This window comes from Rattus rattus, chromosome X, assembly GCF_011064425.1.
Source record: "Rattus rattus isolate New Zealand chromosome X, Rrattus_CSIRO_v1, whole genome shotgun sequence".
Lineage (NCBI taxonomy): Eukaryota > Metazoa > Chordata > Mammalia > Rodentia > Muridae > Rattus > Rattus rattus.
In genome coordinates this window covers 46,678,058-46,693,141 of record NC_046172.1, presented here as the reverse complement: position 1 = coordinate 46,693,141, position 15,084 = coordinate 46,678,058, and the positions used below count along the sequence as shown (strand labels likewise).

The window sequence follows — 15,084 nt, the reverse complement described above, 5'->3', positions numbered from 1 at the left end:
TATTTAGACCTGATTGAACATCCTATTAAAAGAAGAAACAGACATTAAGAAATAATAGTGTAACACAGACACATTTAATGCATTTTTTAAAATAAAGTTAACATTTAGAAGAATAAAACATAGTGTTCTTTTATGTAAAATAATAATTCTGCCCTCTTTTAAATGATGGATTTTAGATATTTAATAAGCATAATTTGTTACCCTTTTTTAATATTTGTAGGTTATGATTATATTTTTGATTTTCTTTATTTTGACAACTCTACTTAGATTATCCAAATAATCTTTGCCCCCACAGTGTTGCACTTTCCATTTTAACAGATATTGTTCTTGTTTTTGCCAAAGTGCCCTAAAAATGTTGCATTGAAAATTGGTAACAATCTTTTTAAAATCAATAAATTGTTGATCTTGAATGAAAAGTGATAGTGTTATTTATTCTATTCCTTACAATTATTCTATTCAATATTATTTTCTGTTGATTTTAATTATTTTTCTGTAGGTCTTATTTATTTTGGGTAATAACCAAAATCAGAACTTTTTCTTCTATATGAGTCACTGTTAAACAAATACTCATAAAAAGCTGATTATTGTAATGCACACAAAAGAATAAGCTATGTGGAGAAGGAGAAAGGACAAATTGAAAAGGGATAGAGGAAAGTAGAATATAGGAGAGGGAAACAATTTCACTTTCTATTTAGAAAAGAAAAAGAAAACAAATTGTGTAGAAAAAGTTCATAAAATGCTTTAATTGCATTTTCTACATTTCTATAAAGTTACTTATTAAAATTCATTTGAAAATCTCTTTGATTTTTTCCTATTAGATGTATGTCAACTCCACCATTTTACCATATGTATCTATATAAATGTTGCTTATATCCATACTCTTGCATTATTTGAACATGAGTAATTATGACTGATGATGGGATCATATACATAACATTATTACTATTAATTGTAGATCTACAAGAGAAAGATATGCTAGGGTAAACTTATTTCCTGCTACTTCACAAATGTATTTTCTATTTCTCAAACTTATTTCCTGTTAGGCACTACTATCTGCAAAACTAATACAACAAGTGATACATACATATTCTACATTTCTTCTTCAAGTTTATTTAGCACATTTTAGAATCTTTTTCATAAGGCTTGTTCCCAGGTTCTTTTAAGACATTGATAATTGTGCATAATGTTGGGGTCCAGAAGTTGCCTCATAAACCGCATGAACTCCAATCTCAGTCAGACAGTGATAGTTTATTGAGCATATGCCCCAGGAATGATTGACCAGACCCATGGCTAAGATTCAGGAACTGAACATATAAATAAATTTTATATAAGGTCTAAGGATGCAAAAGCTACTAAAATATGTTCAAGGTTTAAAAAAAATGTTTAAATGTCTAAAAAGATGTTTTATAAAGATTAGAGAGTCCAAAAGGATGTTTTGCAATATATAAATACAAGTTTTTAAGCTGTAAAAACAAGTTAAATAGACTAGGAAATAATGTTTCATATTTCTTCTTACATGTTTTTATTATTTTAACATTTATCAATGGAGTTCTGATAAGCTGGTGGAAAACACTGGATGCTTCGAATTCAGTTGTAAACTCAAGACTTTAAATTCCTTTTGGTTGTATTCTGATTATAGACTTAAAAATGTCTCTTTCAGTCTGTATATTTCTAACCTTCTGAAATACATGTTTCATGCCTTTTAACCCAAACCTATAGCTTTTACTAGGTCTCAATGGCATAAATCTACTCCTTCTGGCTTACAGATACCTCGTAACTGCTTTTTCCAAAATTCACATAAGCTTCAGGGAGTACAGCATCATATAACTTAGTTCCAATTGACACAGATCAAAGGGACTCCAAATAAGTATGTGGCCTGTTCTTGAAAGTAAGATTTTCCTGCTTGCTCTTGGGATTCCCTACTTTACTCCATTATTACACAACTTTAACTTCTATTCCTAGTTTATGTTTGTCTCAGCAGATATTCTCCTGGCTGAAAGACTCCACCCAGGAAACATCTACGGACTGCAATCTGCTGAGCTCTGATTTGCTGAAAGCTGATGTGGTTGCTCCCTCTCTTTCAGCTAGATCAGTGAATCATATGTTTTCTATACATGCCCCATTTCCAAAACTTTGACAAACTTTTCGGACTTACTGTGCCTTGATGACAACATCCTAATATCAGCTGGAAGTAGTTACAGAGGAGAGTATATTGTCCATTGTCCCATGTAACAGGCTGCAATGCTAAGTTAAAAGGAAACCCCCTGGCATAAGGAAGAAATAAATACCTATAATGTCAGCACATGTGCTATTCTCATTGCATGAGTAGACAGGAACTGTCCATCCTGACAATCAAGCCAAGACAGAGCCAAACTTTTGGGTAAAGACCTCTCAAAATGTTTTCAAATTTATGTTGGGATTCACCATTGCATAGGAGCTACTCTTGTAAGGAGATATAAGGTTAAACAATGCTGTTTCTATACTAATCATTCTAGAGTCCTTGGAGATACCGTAGGTAAAGTCAAATAATATCATTTACAACAACCCTGTTAACCCCTACATCTTCTGCTGTCTCTCATCTGGGGATCTTGCATAATTAATGCTCTAGTATATTTTCTTAAAAAGCACATTTTCACTGTCCAGCTTATGATTCTTTGTACCGAATGTGACTCCTTGGCTTCAGAAACTTTAAAGTCAAAGATTTGACTTTCATAAAAACTCAAAAAAATAGGGAATGTTAAGGTCTGGGTAAAATGTTAAGGCCTAGGTAACTGTTACCTCGCTATCCTGCTATAATAAGAAACTAACTTATATGTTTCTGCTGTTACTAGGAAACGTTCTAATGCCAAGTTGATTACATATTCTGTTCTGTTCTGTGCCCTTGATAACTAGTCATGTAAAAGAGAGCAGAACTGCTTTAAACAGTTACTTGCAATAAGCTTTGAACTGAACCAACCACTCAGCAACACTTCCTGCACCTGTTTATACAATTTTATGGTATTTGCTTTTATAAACTGACCCTGGGATGGACTACAACATAAGAGGGATAAGAAACTATCTAAAATAAGACTTCCATTTTCAGTAGGGATTGAGTAAAGTTTAAGTTCCCAAGACCTCCCTGGGAACTGCAATCCTATTTGGCAGTAAGAATGCGTATGTGGGTAACTGACATTTCTGTTTGGCAAGTTAAAGACATGAATGTTAACAAGTCCATCCTTGTAATAAGTTAAACATATATTAGACAAGGCAGTCCCCTGCTAGTGTTGAATACCCCAATAAATGGAACAATATAAATGTACAGCAAAGCATGTTCCCCAAGGAAAATCCCTATCTCTAAATCCTGATTGGTGGAGTAACTTTACACCGATGTTTGTAGATTTTAGGCTTAAAAAAAGCCTGTAGAATCTTAACTCAGTTTCATTGTTCACTTCCTGAATCTGTTCTGTAGACTTGATTGACCAGTCCTGGGGTGTATTTTCAATAAATTGTCCCTGTCTGACTGAGATCTGTGTTCATGTGTTTTATGAGTTGATTTCTGGACCCAAACACCTATGCTTAAAGCATTTTGTAAGATGAAGTTGCCACCTTATATTAAATATCTTGCTTGAATTGAAGTAATTTTACCGGATTAAGTATAATATAAATAAATGTTGAATTTTGAAAACTGAACATTTTGATATATTCAACTATATGAGTACAAAAATAGTATGCACATGTATTATTATTCCTTGCTACTAAAATGTTTCCATATATTGTATCTTATTAATCTATATGGCCTATATATAATATATGGATATGTATTAGTTTAGAGGCCAGCAAATTAGTCCATGGATAACATCTAGTCCATCCTAAATTTGTGTTTGAAGCTGTAGTTGGGACTCAGTAATATTCATTTGATGATACTTAACTATTTTCATGCAATAAAAGCAGAGGTGAGATATTGCAATAAGACCATGTTGCTCCTATAAACTGTAACATGGTAACTCTGCATCTCTGTAGACAAATAGAACTTTTATGAGTATGTTGATCTATATGTAACTCCTTTCTTGAAGACATCAAAATTCCATCACATTTTTATAAATCTGTTACCACATTATAGCCATTTATGAATTAGTTTGGGAATTACTATTTTATTCAAATATCAGATATATGCTTCTAATTGATATATCTTTTCATTTAGTAAAATGGACTTAGATTTGTCAACCTAAGCTCTCATTAAAAAGTTAAAGAAATGAAAATTTTTTTTACTTTAACATTTTTTTCAGTTTGTCTTTTCTAAGTCAGTAGACCTATGAGAATAAAACTGTTGGTACTACTGAAGAAGTAGAATCAGGACAGTGAAAAAGCCTGTCTGCTCTTACACAAGTTCCCATGATAGAATTGTCTCCCCCGGCTAATTTCTTTTTTATGCCTGATTGTTTTTCTTCTCATTTAAACTGTCTAAAACACAAATATTGTCTCATTTTCAATATTTCTAACATTGGAACACAATAAAAAAGTTTTAGAAACTGAAATTATTCCTCTTTACAGTATTTCTCAGTGTCTTTGCTCAATTTTCTCTCATTTAAGACAAGTCAAGTCTTGTTTATTGACCCACATCATGAACAGATATTTTTCCTGCTGTTAGAGTTTCCTAGAAAAAAAGGGATGCACTTCACTTATGAAACTCAATTTAGATTTAGCAAGAACTTTTTCACTGTCCAGAAATATTACAAGAGCTCTGGGAATTTACAAAATGGCCACCTAGTGGGTTTATTTAAAGAATTAGACTAAAATCAATCCTTTTATTTATACCTCTTGGTACAACACACTCACATCTCACAGCAAGAATGGGAAATTATCAAAAAGCATTTTCATTTCAGCGTTCTCTCTCTCTGTTTCTATTCTCATTTTTCAGGACAGATAAATGTATCACACTGTCATCCTTACTCATTAGTGTCCCCTATTATACTTTTATTTTCTTTTTTTAAGATTTTACTTTATCTTTAATAGTGGGTTATACTGTACTTTGAAATTTTCATATATATATGTATATATATACATAAATTATGCATATTTCTTTCCATTTCAATCCATTTATTTCTCCATAGTGGTCTGTATACAAGTGGTACTTCATAGCATAAATATTGTACCTTGATACACTGCTCCATGGAATATCTTTCTTTTTTCTTTTTCTTTGCTGTAGCATAGCAACAATTTATTCTGTTTTTAAAAGTATCTCTTTTTTTGCTGATGTCCAGAAGTGTTTGCTGATAGGTGACTGATATGGATGTCTCCAGAGCCTTACTGATACAGATGAGGATGGTTGCATCTAACCGTTAAACTGAACAATGGGACCCCAATGGAGGAGTTAGAGAAAGGACTTAAGGAGCTGATGGGGTTTGCAACCCTGTAAGGAGAACAACACTATCAACCAACCAGATCCCCCCCCCAGAGCTCCCATGGATTAAACTACCAACCAAAGAGTACACATGGAGGGGGTGGGGTATGGCTCCAGCCACATATGTAGCAGAGGATGGCCTTGTCTAGCATTAATTGGAGGAAAAGCCCTTGGTCTTCTGAAGGTTCTTTTCCCCAGTGTATGGGGATATCAGGGCGTTGAGGTGGGAGTGGGTGGATGGGAGTGGAAGAGTGAACATCTTCATAGAAACAAAGAGGGGGATAATGAAAGGGGATAACATTTGAAATGTAAATACATAAACTATTCTATAAAAGAGAGATACTTTTAATAATTTTATTTTCAAACTCTACTTTTATTTATGGCCTGGGCTATTAACAACCTTCCTCAGAATCTGTGCTCAAATTTTAGCAACTTTCTATTTCCTCTTATAGTCATAGATTGGAAATGCATTGTTTATTCATCACAATATTTGTTTCCTTATTATTAAAATGAGAAGGATATTAACTGCTACTGGAGTGTTAGCAATGAAATGTTAGTGTGGAATGATGTCGTTTAATATGGACTGACCCTGGGCTCCAATCTCATAGGTAGCAATGAATAGCCTAGGAAGAGCACCAGTGGAAGGGGAAGCCCTTGGTCCTGCCAAGACTGAACCCCCAGTGAATGTGATCGTTGTGGGGAGGGAGGTAATGAGTGGAGGATGTGGAGGGAAAGCCCATATAGAAGGGGAGTGGGTGGGGTTAGGGGATGTTGGCCTGGAAACAGGAAAGGAATAACAATCAAAATGTAAATAAAAATACCCAATTAAATAAAAGATTTAAAATGGAAAATGCTTATTTCATTAATCATTATATTCATATACTGAATCTAACTCTTTTTAATGTTTACTTTTCTAATTATTGATAAAGTTTAGAATGCTCACTATATTTAACTCTTTTCAAATTCTTAGAAGAATTTCAATCTAGCAAAATAGCTGCTCTGATCATATCCGAAGACCTTCTAGGTCTGTGTGATCCAGCTGGAATGCAGATACACCTTTAATCCCTCTGTGGAAAACTGAAATACCCTCAATATTCACCTTTATTCCTTAACATTGAAGTCATTTTCTTGAAGAAAGCATCCATGTTTGAATGTGATGTCTAATTGAGGGCCAGACAGCATGATGAATCAGAGGAAGATTATAGATAGTAAGAGTCAGAAATAGAATACACCAAACTCCCAGGAAGACAGGTACTTAAAAGCAGCAGAGCAGTCAGTCAGTGTAGTAGGTATACTGCAGTGAAGTTGATGGTTCCTGATGAGTTGATGGAAACCAGAAAGCCAGAAGATTAGAACAAATTGCAGTTGGTTGAGACCAAGCCGAGCAATTCAGAGGGAAGCTTGGAGAGGGGTTTGAGACAGAATAGCTGAGCTGACCCAACCAGCCAGAGTTCAGAAAGTACTAGAAAGGGTGAGCTTAGTCAGCAGTAAGCCACTGAGATGACAATTGCATCAAGGAAATAAAGGTCAATTTTACGAGTTATATACGAAGTACACAAAATTTAGAGTTTTTTTCTTAGAAAGATGATGTAAAAGAATTGAGTATGTGCAAAAATTTTGGCTCAGAATTAATTTTAGAATTGTAAGAGAAGGCTCATAACTTTCTATCACTATGACAAAATATCTGAGAAAATTTTTAAAAATGAAGAAAAGTTTCCTCGTACTTTTAATGTTAGTGGTTTTAGTTCATGGTGACCTGTCCATGAAAAATAGTATTACATAACAGGGACAGGTGGTAGAAGAAAGTTGTTCAACCCACGATGTCCAGAGAGCAGCTTGATGAAGGAGTTCCCTTAAATTTAGCTATTCTAGGTTTATGCATTTTAAGTAAGATGTTATATGAGCAAATAATTTCTATGATAACTTATGATACAGACATGCTTCTTGGGTTGAATCTTGTAGGAAAACCATTCTAAAGCAATGCTCAGTGATTGACCATCAATGTTCACTCGATAACATCAGTATTCCACATACCAAATCATTCTAGGTAGAAAATTATATTATCTTACTGTGAAAAACATTTGAGTGCAATTATAGTATATGCATACACAAATGTTTGTAAGATGATGAAGCTATACACTCATTGGTAAGAACTCTGTTAGCTATATGCTTACATAGGAGCAGAGAAACATGAGTACAGATGGATCATATTATAAACATAGCGATTTAAATACTAAGTTCACTTTTGTCATTAAAACAGGAGAAAGAGAATTAAAAAGTAGTTATTCAAATTACAGATCCTGTGGAATCTAACAACTTTTAATCTATGTGTAAATGAAACATCATAATTAAGAATCTGCATGATTCTTATTATTTCTTTAGTCAGGGTCAGACGGTAATGAACACACTGCTGCTTTATTTATTGTGAAACTATTCCAAATGACATAAAAGTATAATTGACTTTCTTGGAGGCAACTGTGTGACCAAATTCTTTGTTTCTTGCTAAATGATGATTAATATATGCATTGTAATGGACTGTTAGGTGCCTTATTATCCTTAAGGAAGCATTTTTTTTGTCTTCTTGCCAGAGGAAAACTGATACCTAAAATAAGGATCTCCATGGGTTCATAGGTAGCAGATGAGACTGGATATATAAGGTTTTAACCAACTCTTCAAAATTTCAGAACTGAGCCAGAGATAGTGGTGCATACATTTAATCCCAGCACTCAGATGGCAGAGGCAAGGAGATCTTAAGGAATTCTCTAAGTCAGCCTTACAGAGTAAGTTCTAGTACATCCATAGCTACACAAAGAAACCCTGTCTCAAAAAAAAAAATAAAAAAAAATAAAAACTGGACAAAAATGTCAGAACTGAAACTACTTATTTTCAGGCAATTAAAACAACATGTATTAGCTCTCTTTCTCTTCTAATGATTTTATTCATTTCTAAACAGAATAGTCTAATGCAACTGTTTACAACCTGTGGATCGAATTCCTTTGGGGGTCAGATATCTACATTACAATTCGTAAGAGTAACAAAATTACAGTATGAAATAGCAATGAAATAATTTTATAGTCTGGGGTCACTACAAAATGAGGAACTTTATAAAAGCACAATGGCACCAGGAAGTTTTGAGAACTACTGGCCTAAAGATCAGATTTATACACTCTAATTTAAATGCAAAAATGTAGGGATGACTTATCAACAATAAAGTATAATAATCAAAATATTTATTAAAGATTTAACAAGTTGGTATCCACCCATGATTACATAATTCTTTATCACTTATCCATATTTTAACAAGACATTCTTTATTAATTTAAATATGCGGGGCAAAATATTAAAAACTAGTTGGCATTACATTATAAATCTTAGACAAATTTACTCTTTCAATTACTATCTCAATCTATAAATATACTCATTAAACTGAAAGTTATTTAAAGTTCATTTTGTCTTTCAACTGACATTTTTATTTTACTTTTATTATTAAAAAGTACTCAATTGTTTTTCAAAATAGTTTTAAAATTAAATGATACTTGAAAAAAAAGTTTCGTATGGTGTTTTTATCATGGTAAAGGAACTCATCCTATGTTATTTTGAATTTTATTTTAGAATTATATATATGATTAAAATATTTATGTTATTTATACACTCCTTCTCCCTGTCTTCTCCCTTTTCACTCTCTCTTAAGTTCATCAACTTTTCTTCTCTCTCTCTCTCTCTCTCTCTCTCTCTCTCTCTCTCTCTCTCTCTCTCTCTCTCTCTCTGTGTGTGTGTGTGTGTGTGTGTGTGTGTGTGTGTGTGTGTGTGTGTGTGTATCCTACTAAACTATCTGATGGTTTGTATATTCTTGGCCCAGGGAGTGGCACTATTAGGAAATGTGGCTTTGTTGCAGTGCATGTGTCACTGAGTGCATGGGCTTTAATACCCTCCTTCTGGCTGCCTGGATTATCAGTTTTTTCCTACGTCTTCAGAAGACGTGGAGCTCTCAGCTCCTCCAGCCTCGTGTCTGCCTGGATGCTGCCATGCTCCCATCTTGATAATAATGGACTGAATCTCTGAACCTGTAAGCCAGCCCCAGTTAAATGTTGCACTTTATAAGAGTTGCTGTGGTCATGGTGTCTAATCACATCACTATAAACCTAACTAAACCTTCCCAAATAGTGTTGCTTTTATGTATTTATGTTTAGCATTGGCAACTTGGGATTTTATTTCTAGAGGGGACTTATCCCTGGAGAAAACCGAGTCTTCCTGTGAAAAGCCCTTTATTATCTATGGTTTCTCATCACTGAAGAGTAGGAAATTCTGAAAATTTTCCTATTCACATTGACATGTTAACCAATGTTGTCAATACGCAGATCCTGGTTAAGCAACTTAATGTTGAGATTTCATGCATGTAGCAACACTGGCAAGTCAAGAAGACAGTATTTAGCAGCAGGTATTCAAATCATCAGGTTCTTATAATCTTTCTTCCCCTTTTTACATTTTGTTCCCTCAGTCTTAAATGTAGATGTTGCATTTTAGATTATATTATGACTGGGAGCTCTTTATTTGATGGATTTTGACTAATTATTGATCTCTATAGACGCTCCTTTCTATTGTAAAATAAAGTTTCTTTCACCAGGGATGAGAGATACAATTACTTATGAGTATGAGGACAAATATTTAAAATATTGTGTGCACCCTCGTGGAGGCAGGGATTGGGGATGGGATGGGGGGTTTTCCTGTGGGGGAACCAGGAAAGGTGATAACATTTGAAATGTAAATAAAATAAATATCCAATAAAAGAAAAGAAAAAATGAAACTATTTAAAAAAAATGGTAGTAGCAAGTTCTCCATGATCTATAATCTTTTCTGCCATGAATATTTGTGGATCATTCATCTGAATCTTTTAGATATAAATATATAGCTTGAAGCAACTTCAGAAGCCAGAAAGGTAGTAATGGACCACAGATGATGGAGGAGAAGAAGGAGAGGCAGAGAACTTGGAAATTGGGTTTTGATTCTAACTAGGATGGAGAGTAAGGGGAATGCACAGGGAAAGAGAGAAAGGAAAGATAAATATCTTAAAGGATGTTTTTAAAAGCCACATATATATTACAATAGCCCAGTTGCCATGGAATCTCCCTTTGAAATTATTAGTTATTTTTATTCAAGAAACTTCCTGAACAATATATAAGCTATCCTGTCCTTGGCCAAAATAATATTAACAACTCTTTTTAATAAGAACTCAAAATCATTAAGTCATATGTTTTTCATGTGACATAATCAGGAAAATAAAGTAAACCATTTCACTTGAATAAAGTTATAGAGATATTTTTAATTTTATTTTTTACTTATTTGATTTACATTCCACTTACTGTCCCCTCCCAGTCACTCCATGCCACAATGCTTCCCCCAGCCCAAAACTTTTAACATTCACAGCTACTACAATAATTTTATAGAGACTAGATTCTAAGTAGTCATGTAACAGGTCAGGCAAAAGTCAATTCTGTGCTATACTGTTTGAAGTTTTATCTGCAACCAACAATCTTCACAAAATGCTATCACAATTATATGCAATTCTATTTTTAAAAATAACAACATCACTGCATAGGATATAAAATGTATAACTCTGAATCAGTGAATGCTTGACCCTGATGCTGAAAAGAGAGCTAATGGGTAGGCCAGCAGGATTCTAAAGGAGATAATGGTGTCCTACTGGTAAGTCAAACTTAATGCTCTCCAGAGAGTCAGCAATTGATTTTCTGCTCACTAGTGAGGTCCTTTTTCTCACTAAGAGTAAATATGGGAAGAGAAAAGATGGAGTATTCAGTTTTTGAAACATTATTAATGCTTCAACCAATGCTAGGATTTATATCTTATGAATATTCTACAAAATAGAAGATCACTTATTATGTTTAGATGGCCAACCTTCACATAGTAAAGCATTGTTTGCTTGGAAAAACACAGTTTATCTACTACAAAAGCACAACATTGACTTCTTTGGAACTTTCAAGCAAACACATACTTGTTCACTAGTATGTGTACTTCATGTATGTTTATATAATAAATAATATATATTTCAACCTAGTTTGAAACCCTTGAAAGCATTTTATTTACCAATTAAAAGAAGAAATGGATAAATGTAGATGAATTATAACCATTTACTCATCTCATTATGTTGGCTATATTCGCATGCTGCTCATTATAATCCTGGCCAGGTAAATATGTGCATACATGTATTTTTGTCCAAAGTAGTTAACCTCCATTATAAAATATACTGATTTCCTAGATCAGTCTAATAGGTCTTAAATAAGTCCTGAATTCTTCCTTCCTTTTATGCATGTCATATGTTAAAATTCCTAAAATGATAAAGAATTACCTCTTTTTCACTGGGTTTGTCTGTGGAACTTGCTTTTTTCAATGGCATATTAATGAAACTGATACAATGAAAAAGATTAAAAAGTGCTTTTATAATTTTGTGTATTCCTCATTCTCTTATTGCTTCTAGGAAGCTTTCTGCCAGCATGAAGCTAGACTAGATTCATAAAGGTGAATGACTACAAAAGAGGAAATTTAAAGCATGTTAGTTGGGTTCCTAGACATTAGAATGAGGCCAAGTGATTTCATCTATAGCACAGCTAACCCCACCTAGCTGAACTTAGCTTAAGTAATAGTTTCATAGAAATATGAATAAATAAATGATTGTTATATAAATCACTATATTTGGTGTGATTATATTTACTTGTTCTAAAACAAACACTAAATGAAATAATTCCCTTGGTTTAGTCAGAGCTAAAGGACATAAAGTAGTAGATTTCATTTATGTTTTCATAATCCAAACATACATATATACTCTCCCAGGCTTTGTGTGGTTTGAGAATTTACCATTTGAACAAAATCAGAATTACAAAAGAAGGTTTCCAGGCTACACCCCCCCCCAAAAAAAACAAAAAACAAAAACAAAAAACCTAAACAACAAACAAATATAGTTGATAAACCACCCATTTTAGTTTGATATGCATCTGTAGGGGAAGGAAACTCTTTAAATAACAGGACAGTATATTTAAATAACAGGACAGTATAGAGTACACACACACACACACACACACACACACACACACACACACACACACACCCACTCACACACACACACACACACACACACACACACACACACACACACACACACAGTGTGTGGCACTATTAGGATTAGGAATATGGCCTTGTTGGAGTAATTGTGGCCTCATTGGAAAAAGTCTCTAGCTGTCAGGGTTGTTCATTGAGCTTCCTCCTAGCTGTCTGAGGATGCCAATTTTTTCCTGTTTTCCTTCAGATCAAGATGTAGAAATTTTGGCTTCCCCAGCACTATGTCTGCCTGGATGATACCATGCTTATTGCTGTGATGATAATGGACTGAACCTTTGAAACTGTAAGTCGGACCAATTAAATGTTTTCCATTATAAGAGTTTTTCCATGGTATCTCTTCTCAGCAATGGAAACCCTAACTCAAACAGAAGTTGGTACCAGGGACTGGGATACTGCTGTGATAGGCCTGAGTATGTTTTTGTTTGGAGAAATGGGGTTTGGGGACTTTGGGTTTGGAAAGCAGTGAAAGGTTTAATTGGGTTTTAGTGAGGCATCCTAGTAGGAATATTAAAGACATTGATACTGAGGAAAATTTGAGCTCTTGGGGTCTGGCTCAAGATGTTTCAGAGGATGAAAATGTTAGTTTGTGGCCTAGAAACTGTTTTCTGGTATTTTGGTGAGGAATGTGGCTGCTTTTTGCCCTTGTCTGAAGAGTCTTCCTGAGCCTAAGTCTAAGATGAAGAGAATCAGATTAATTGCGTAACAAAGGAAGTATCAGAAAAGCCCAGCAAAGACTTTTTCCTCTGGTTTACAATCTCATGAAGAGTGTTTTGATGAAGAGTAGCAAGCTCAGAAAAGAAAAGTTCAAAATGTTTGGTTCAAATAATAAAGGGGAACCAGTAGGTGAAATGGAGCCGAATCCTGTGTTCAAGGAGATTAGTAAATTAAGGAAGTGGTGATCTCAGGTCAAGATTCCACCCAGCTAAGCCTATTGTTTTATGTTTGCAGTTGAACAAGTGATAGTTACGTTAAGTGTTATTATGAACTGGTTATTGTTTTCATTTGGACTTTTAATCTGGAACAAACTACAATCCAGAAATGGAGGGCACACCTCTGATCCACATCTTGAGGCTGAAAGACACAGGCTTTTGATCCAGATCTTAAGGCATAGTGGCCATGAAACATTAAGGTCCAGGTGTGGTGGTATTAGCCTTTCATCTCAGGAGACAGAGGCAAGGAGATCTTTGCTTTCAAGGCAAGCCCAGTACACAGCAAGTTTCAAGTAGAAAAATGCTAGGTTCTGGCCTGTTGGCACACACCTTTAATCCCAAAGCTCAGGAGACAGAGGCACGTAGATTCTTGAGTTCATTGTCCCTGTACAGTACAAGCTTCAGGACATAGGCAGTTGAAGGAGTTAGAAAACTGAAGGCTAGTGAAGATGTTAGTAGAACAAGGGGTGAAGGACATTTCTCATCCCAGCAAGCAGTAAAACTCCACAGCTTTGGCCATGTGGCTTTGGTTTTAGAATCAAGGATAGAAATGCTTACTGGAACAATTGACGATGATTAGCTGGAACTAAGGAATTAGTGGTGATTAAGAAGAGACTAGCATTACTGAAGTGAAATCTTCTGGGAAGTGTTTTTCTGAGAGTACAAAGAAGCACTGTTCTAGAGGGAGTGAAGGTTGTACCTTTCTGCTGAAGCTAGACTTGGTAATGTGTAATAATTACTCAGGTAGTATTAGTTTTGAAAGTATGAAGGAGTCTTGTAGAGCAGCAGTGGCTTGGTACTGTGAGAGACCAGGGAAGACCATTGGTGAAGTTGCAGTTTTAGTGGCAATTGATGGCCCAGGACTGAAGGGATCATGCAAAGAAATGGAGGTTCAGCCCCATGAAAAGAGCCTATTAGTAAAGCATAGTTGCATCTGATGACCCCAGTGTATTGGAGATAGCAGTACAATGGAATAGCCACTTAGAACAACAGCATAATTGAGTAGAGTCAACCAGATCCTATAGTGCTACAGAGGGCAGAGTTAGAGAAGTGACCCAAGCCCTTTGGAGGAAACCAGAAATTCATGTGTGAATCCCAGCATCAGAACTAGAAGATGTGAAGTTGAAGTTGCCATGGATATAACAAGATGTCAGAGATGTCATGGCATGCATGCTGTGGAAAATTGCTAAAAGGGAGTAGAACTATCCCAAGAGTGGAATGGTGTGGTGATCACTGACTGCTTGGTTCAGTGAGTGGCACTATTAGTAGGTATGGCCTTGGTGGAGTAGTTGTGGACTTGTTAAAGTATGTCACTATAGGGGTGGGATTTGAGCTTCTTCCTGCTATGTGAGGATGCCAGTCTTCTCCTCTCTGCCTTCAGATCAAGATATAGAAATCCTGGCTCCTGCTGCAGCACTCTGTCTGCCTGGATGCTGCCTTCCTTACTGCCATGATGATAATGGACTGAACCTCTGAACCTATACATCAGTCCCAATTAAATGTTGTACCTTCTACAAGTTGACTTGGTCATGGTGTTTATTCTCAGCAATAAAAACCCCAACTAAAGCATATATACACATATATGTGTATAAAGAGACAAATTCTATTAAGTACTTGATAAAACAGATTTTTACAACCAAGAAT

At 34.9% G+C, this 15,084-nt stretch overlaps 1 protein-coding gene across 1 annotated transcript in view; it reads right to left on the bottom strand.

Moving 5' to 3' along the window:
- The window catches only part of LOC116887867 (interleukin-1 receptor accessory protein-like 1), a 433,006-nt gene that overhangs the window by 252,032 nt on the left and 165,890 nt on the right, over positions 1 to 15,084 (bottom strand). The gene's annotated exons all lie outside the window — the stretch shown is intronic.